General features: G+C 26.4%; 1 pseudogene; it reads left to right on the top strand.

The window, feature by feature from the left end:
• The first annotated feature begins 3,759 nt into the window (after positions 1-3,759).
• Positions 3,760-3,918, top strand: LOC145298076 (U2 spliceosomal RNA; annotated as a pseudogene).
• Positions 3,919-7,052: the final 3,134 nt, after the last annotated feature.

Here is a 7,052-nt window from a genome sequence, read left to right as displayed (position 1 = left end):
AAGAATTAAAAAAAAAACGTTTACAAGTGTTTTTGACATAGATGTACATAATAATACTTTGATAAGTATGTTTTAACTTAAATAGGGATGGTATAATAAAATTGTTGGGTCTGCGTTCGCGCCTAGCCTCCATGGAATGGAAATAGGCACAAACATTAATAAAGACTTTTAATAACTATCTGCGTAAGTATACTTTGATAATTATGTTTCAGTTGGAAGAAATATGGTATAATAAAATTATAGGGTGTTCGTTCGCGCCTGACCTCCATAGAATAGAAATATGTCACACAGTTTAACAAGGTTTTTTAATATATATCCACAGAATATTGTGATAGGTGTTTCAGTGTCAACAGGTATGGTATAATAAATTATGGGGTCTATCTATTTTATTTTTACTTTCATCATATTTTGCTTTCATTTTGATACCCCCAAATCCGGAGCTATCTCTTTACAACCCTTCCTTTTCATAACCTATGATACTTTGATAAATCAGAGTCCATTTTTCTGTAGGTTGTTTTTGAACCAAATCAACGACTGGTACGTTTGCTAGTATATATATATATATATATATATATATATATATATATATATATATATATATATATATGCTAGTATTTGCATTTAGTATATTTGCTAGTATTTGCTTTTGCTAGTATATATATATAATATTATATATATATATATATATAATATATATAATATATTATATATATAATAAATATATTATATATATAATATATTATATATATATTATCTATATATAATATATATATTATATATATAATATATATAATATATATATTATATATAATATATATATATAATATATATATTATAAATATATAATATATATGTATTATATATAATATATATATATTATATATATAAAATATAATATATATATTATATATATATAATATATATATATAATATATATATAATATATATATATAATATATATATAATATATATATATAATATATATATAATATATATATATAATATATATATAATATATATATAATATATATATAATATATATTATATATATATTAAATATATATATATATTATATGTATATATCATATAAATATATTATATATATTATATATATAATATATATATAATATATATATTATATATATAATATATATATTATATATTTAATATATACAGTGATGATCATATTTATTGGCACGGTAAAATAAAAGTTAAATTTTGTCTAATAAATTCTAAAAAAGGGATTAAATTAAAGAAAATAACAACGTATATTATGTATTTTTAACTGGCCTTTCCGATGCAGCAATCGGATTTTAGAAAAAATAAATAACAAAGGAACAACAAACATAATTGCAAAGAACCCTTGTTCAAAATTATTGGCACGATTTATTTAATAATCAATTGTATAGCCTTTGGCCTTGATTACCTTCCTCAGTCGCTTTTCATAGTTTACAATCAAGTTGTTGCACTCTTCAGTAGTAATTTTAGCCCACTCTTCCTGACAATAATCCTCCAATTGAATAAGATTCTTAGGCTTCCTTTGCATTACCCTCAATTTTAATGTTCTCCATAAATTTTCACTTGGATTAAGGTCTGGGCTTTGTGATGGCCACTCCAAAACATTAATATGATTGTCCTCAAGCCATTTCTTAGTCAGTTTAGCCGAATGCTTTGGGTCATTATCTTGCATGAACCACCAACGACGACCAAGTGAGAGCTCTTTAGCAGAGTCTTTCAGGTTTTCATCCAATATTTTAACATAATCTTCCTTTTTTATGCTACCTGTGACCTTAACAAGTCGCCCTGGTCCAGAGGCAGCAAAGGATCCCCAAAACACCAAACTGCCTCCACCGTGCTTCACTGTGGGTATGGTGTTCTTAGGCAGGAAAGCTTCGCCAGATTTTCTGTAAATATAAGACACTTTATTATGGCTAAATAACTCTATTTTCGTTTCGTCAGTCCATAGAACACGTTTCCAGAATGCAACATCTTTATCAATATGACGTTTTTCAAAGGCTAGCCTTGCTTTCAGGTGCATAGGCTTCAATAAGGGAGTCTTTCTCGGACGACATGCTTTTAAACCAGCTCTCTTCAAAACTCTACCAACTGTATGTCGAGATACATTCACTCCAGAGGTGCTCTGTTCATCAACAATCTCCCCAACAGAGATCCTTGGGTTTTGTTTTACTTGTCGAACAATTTTCCGTTCATCTCTTGGGGAAAGAATCCTTTTTCTCCCTCTACCCTCTAAACTCATAACGTGGCCTTGCGATTTGAACTTGTTTATTATGGCTCTAACAGTGGATTTGGGAAGGTTTAGCTTCTTTGAAATCTTATCATAGCCCTTCCCATTGGTATGGCATGCTACAACAAGCTTCCTGACGTCTTCGCTGTGTTCCTTAGTTTTAACCATGGCGATTGAAAATTATAATTTAGTCACTTATAATAGTTTAAATAAGTCGCTATCTAAAAATTATTTGAAAAAAATTATTCACTGAATTAGCGTTAAACAAGCATAATATGGCTATAAAAAAGTTCAGAAAGCACGTAAACCGGAAATTGATTGATATTATACTGATACTAAAAGAAAAACAAAGCCGTGCCAATAATTTTGAACAAGGGTTTTTTGCAATTATGTTTGTTGTTCCTTTGTTATTTATTTTTTCTAAAATCCGATTGCTGCATCGGAAAGGCGAGTTAAAAATACATAATATACTTTGTTATTTTCTTTAATTTAATCCCTTTTTTTAGAATTTATTAGACAAAATTTAACTTTTATTTTACCGTGCCAATAAATATGATCATCACTGTATATATAATATATATATAATATATATATATATAATATATATATAATATATATATAATATATATAATATATATATATAATATATATAATATATATAATATATATAATATATATATAATATATATATAATAAATATAATATATATAATATATATATATATATAATATATATATAATATATATACTATATATATAATATATATATATAATATATATAATATATACATATATAATATATATAATATATATATAATATATATAATATATATATTATATATATATAATATACATATATAATATATATAATATATATATAATATATGTAATATATATATTATATATATATAATATATATATATAATATATATAATATGTATATATATATATATATATATATATATATATATATATATATATATATAAAATGTCTGGTCGTATATTTTTATTAAACTGGGAGGATGTTATCATGGTCTTCAAACGAAGAGTTAATAATCCAACTGAAACCTAATTACTGGGAGAAGAATATCATAACGGCAAAACAGATATTTAACTTCACTACCCTCCTAATAAAGGGTGAGGTTATACTTGGTGGAATGTTCCCATCAAAGAAAGAAAAGGGTTAATACCTTCGTTTATTACATGATAAAACCTGGACAGATGTTACAATCTCTTCGTCTCCCAATATGAATGACAGCATAAAATATACTATATTACTCCCGCAGCCAAAAGAGGATGTGATACATAAGAGAATTCTCTCGCCCTCTTACAAAAAGAGGAGGTATTTCCTGGGAGGGCGATTTTATGACAACCTAACCGGTACTACATTATCCGCTCCAATTAAATATGATACAATAAATTTCCAATCAAATCAAATTCATTTTTTCTTCATCTATAAATCCTTAGTAATTAAAATATTATTTCATCTTCCCTTTGTCTTGACAATATAATTTTATTGCTCCTTTGCCTTTTGGCTAAGATCAAATTGTAGCATCTGTTCTCAGTAATACAGCGACATCAGTCGTTTTACTTATGCTGTAACATATTAAACCGGAAGTTTTAATGTAAATGACCTCCCTTGGAAATTAATGAAAATAAAATTCCAAAAAACTTTAAAAACGGCACACGTTTATATTACATCGCTTTAATACTTTTTTTTATTATTATTCAATTTTCACCCCAAACAAGGCACAGTGCAACTTTGAAGCAGGGGGCTACTATTAGGGAATTAATTAACGGGGTCATTATGAGGGGAGAAGAGTAGAAAGATGTTTGTTAACATTACACTTGAACTTCTGCATATCATTGCAGTTGGGAAAGCAGAATCCCGGAAGGGAGTTCCAAAGACCCGCAGTTCTGGGGAAGAAACTATTGGAGTAAAAGGCTTTCTTGCACCTAGAGATCTCTACTGTAAAGGGATGAGACTTAGTAGCTTGTCGGGTTTGTCGGGGGTAGTTACGTCGGGGAGGTACAAGTGTTTGAAGTTCGTCAGAGCATTCACCATTAAAGTATTTGTAGAACATGCAGAGGGAGGCAACATCTCGTCGATGGGACAGAGGTTGAAGCCTAGATGACAGTTCAGGACCTATCAGGTTGGCGACTCTTTTTTGAACCCTGTCCAGGAGCGAGAGACAAGCAGCAGATGCACCAGCCCAGATGTGACAACAGTACTCCATACATGGGCCTTATAGAGGTATAGGATACTGGCAGGCGTAAGTATAATATTATTTAAACTCATCATAATATTATTTAAACTTATCATAATATTATTTAAACTTATCATAATATTAGTATTGACAAAACTATTGTGTATTTATAAAATACTAGCTTAGGTGTCCGACGTTGCCCGGGTGTTTGGAGGTGTATGCTGAGCAAAAAAAAACGGTATTTTTTTTTAATTTGACCCCTATTATGACCCCTTAAAATTTATGGTTTTGTGCTTAACTCGAATTATTAAGTTAGATCCATGTCCAAGGAACCTATATCTAAAATTTCAAGTGTTTAGATTCAAAATTGTCGGAGGAATTTGGTAGAGTTCTCAAAGGTCAAATCGTTGAACTGTGACCCTTAACAGCCAAATCTCGGACCGAACCCGATCACATTGATTTTCCCAAATCTCAGTAACCTGTATATCAAATTTCGAGTCTGTAGACTTAAAATTGAAAGAGATATTGTGTAGGGAAATGTACACAGACAGACGGACACACAGACAGACACACACACAGACACACATTACGTGGTATTATATAATGGTATTACCGTGTACAATATATACGATGTTTCAAAATTTTATGTGGTATTATAGAATGGTATTACAGTGTAATATTTATACGATATTTTAAAATTTTATGTGGTATTATAGAATTGTATTACAGTGTACTATATATACGATATTTCAAAATTTTATGTGGTATTATAGAATGGTATTACCGTGTACTATATATACGATATTTCAAAATTTTATGTGGTATTATATAATTGTATTACCGTGTACTATATATACGATATTTCAAAATTTTATGTGGTATTATAGAATGGTATTACCGTATACTATATATACGATATTTCAAAATTTTATGTGGTATTATAGAATGGTATTACAGTGTACTATATATACGATATTTCAAAATTTTATGTGGTATTATAGAATGGTATTACAGTGTACTATATATACGATATTTCAAAATTTTATGTGGTATTATGGAATTTTATTACAGTGTAATATTTATACGATATTTCAAAATTTTATGTGGTATTATAGAATGGTATTACCGTGTACTATATATACGATATTTCAAAATTTTATGTGGTATTATGGAATTTTATTACAGTGTAATATTTATACGATATTTCAAAATTTTATGTGGTATTATAGAATTGTATTACCGTGTACTATATATACGATATTTCAAAATTTTATGTGGTATTATATAATGGTATTACCGTGTACTATATATACGATATTTCAAAATTTTATGTGGTATTATATAATTGTATTACCGTGTACTATATATACGATATTTCAAAATTTTATGTGGTATTATGGAATTGTATTACAGTGTAATATTTATACGACATTTCAAAATTTTATGTGGTATTATGGAATTTTATTACAGTGTAATATTTATACGATATTTCAAAATTTTATGTGGTATTATGGAATTTTATTACAGTGTAATATTTTTACGATATTTCAAAATTTTATGTGGTATTATGGAATTTTATTACAGTGTAATATTTATACGATATTTCAAAATTTTATGTGGTATTATGGAATTTTATTACAGTGTAATATTTATACGATATTTCAAAATTTTATGTGGTATTATAGAATTGTATTACAGTGTAATATTTATACGATATTTCAAGATTTTATGTGGTATTATGGAATTTTATTACAGTGTAATATTTATACGATATTTCAAAATTTTATGTGGTATTATGGAATTTTATTACAGTGTACTATATATACGATATTTCAAAATTTTATGTAGTATTATAGAATTGTCTTACAGTGTACTATATATACGATATTTCAAAATTTTATGTGGTATTATAGAATTGTCTTACAGTGTACTATATATACGATATTTCAAAATTTTATGTGGTATTATGGAATTGTATTACAGTGTAATATTTATACGATATTTCAAAATTTTTTGTGGTATTATGGAATTTTATTACAGTGTAATATTTATACGATATTTCAAAATTTTATGTGGTATTATGGAATTTTATTACAGTGTAATATTTATACGATATTTCAAAATTTTATGTGGTATTATAGAATTGTATTACAGTGTAATATTTATACGATATTTTAAAATTTTATGTGGTATTATGGAGTTTTATTACAGTGTAATATTTATACGATATTTCAAAATTTTATGTGGTATTATAGAATTGTATTACAGTGTAATATTTATACGATATTTCAAAATTTTATGTGGTAGTATGGAATTTTATTACAGTGTAATATTTATACGATATTTCAAAATTTTATGTGGTATTATGGAATTTTATTACAGTGTACTATATATACGATATTTTTAAATTTTATGTGGTATTATAGAATTGTATTACAGTGTACTATATATACGATATTTCAAAATTTTATGTGGTATTATAGAATTGTATTACAGTGTAATATTTATACGATATTTCAAAATTTTTTGTGGTATTATGGAATTTTATTACAGTGTAATATTTATACGATATTTCAAAATTTTATGTGGTATTATAGAATT

The sequence above is a fragment of the Euprymna scolopes genome, chromosome 18 (assembly GCF_053919585.1).
Source record: "Euprymna scolopes isolate OS-2025 chromosome 18, ASM5391958v1, whole genome shotgun sequence".
In the NCBI taxonomy this organism is placed as follows: Eukaryota; Metazoa; Mollusca; class Cephalopoda; order Sepiida; family Sepiolidae; genus Euprymna; species Euprymna scolopes.
This window is presented reverse-complemented; position numbering and strand designations above follow the sequence as displayed.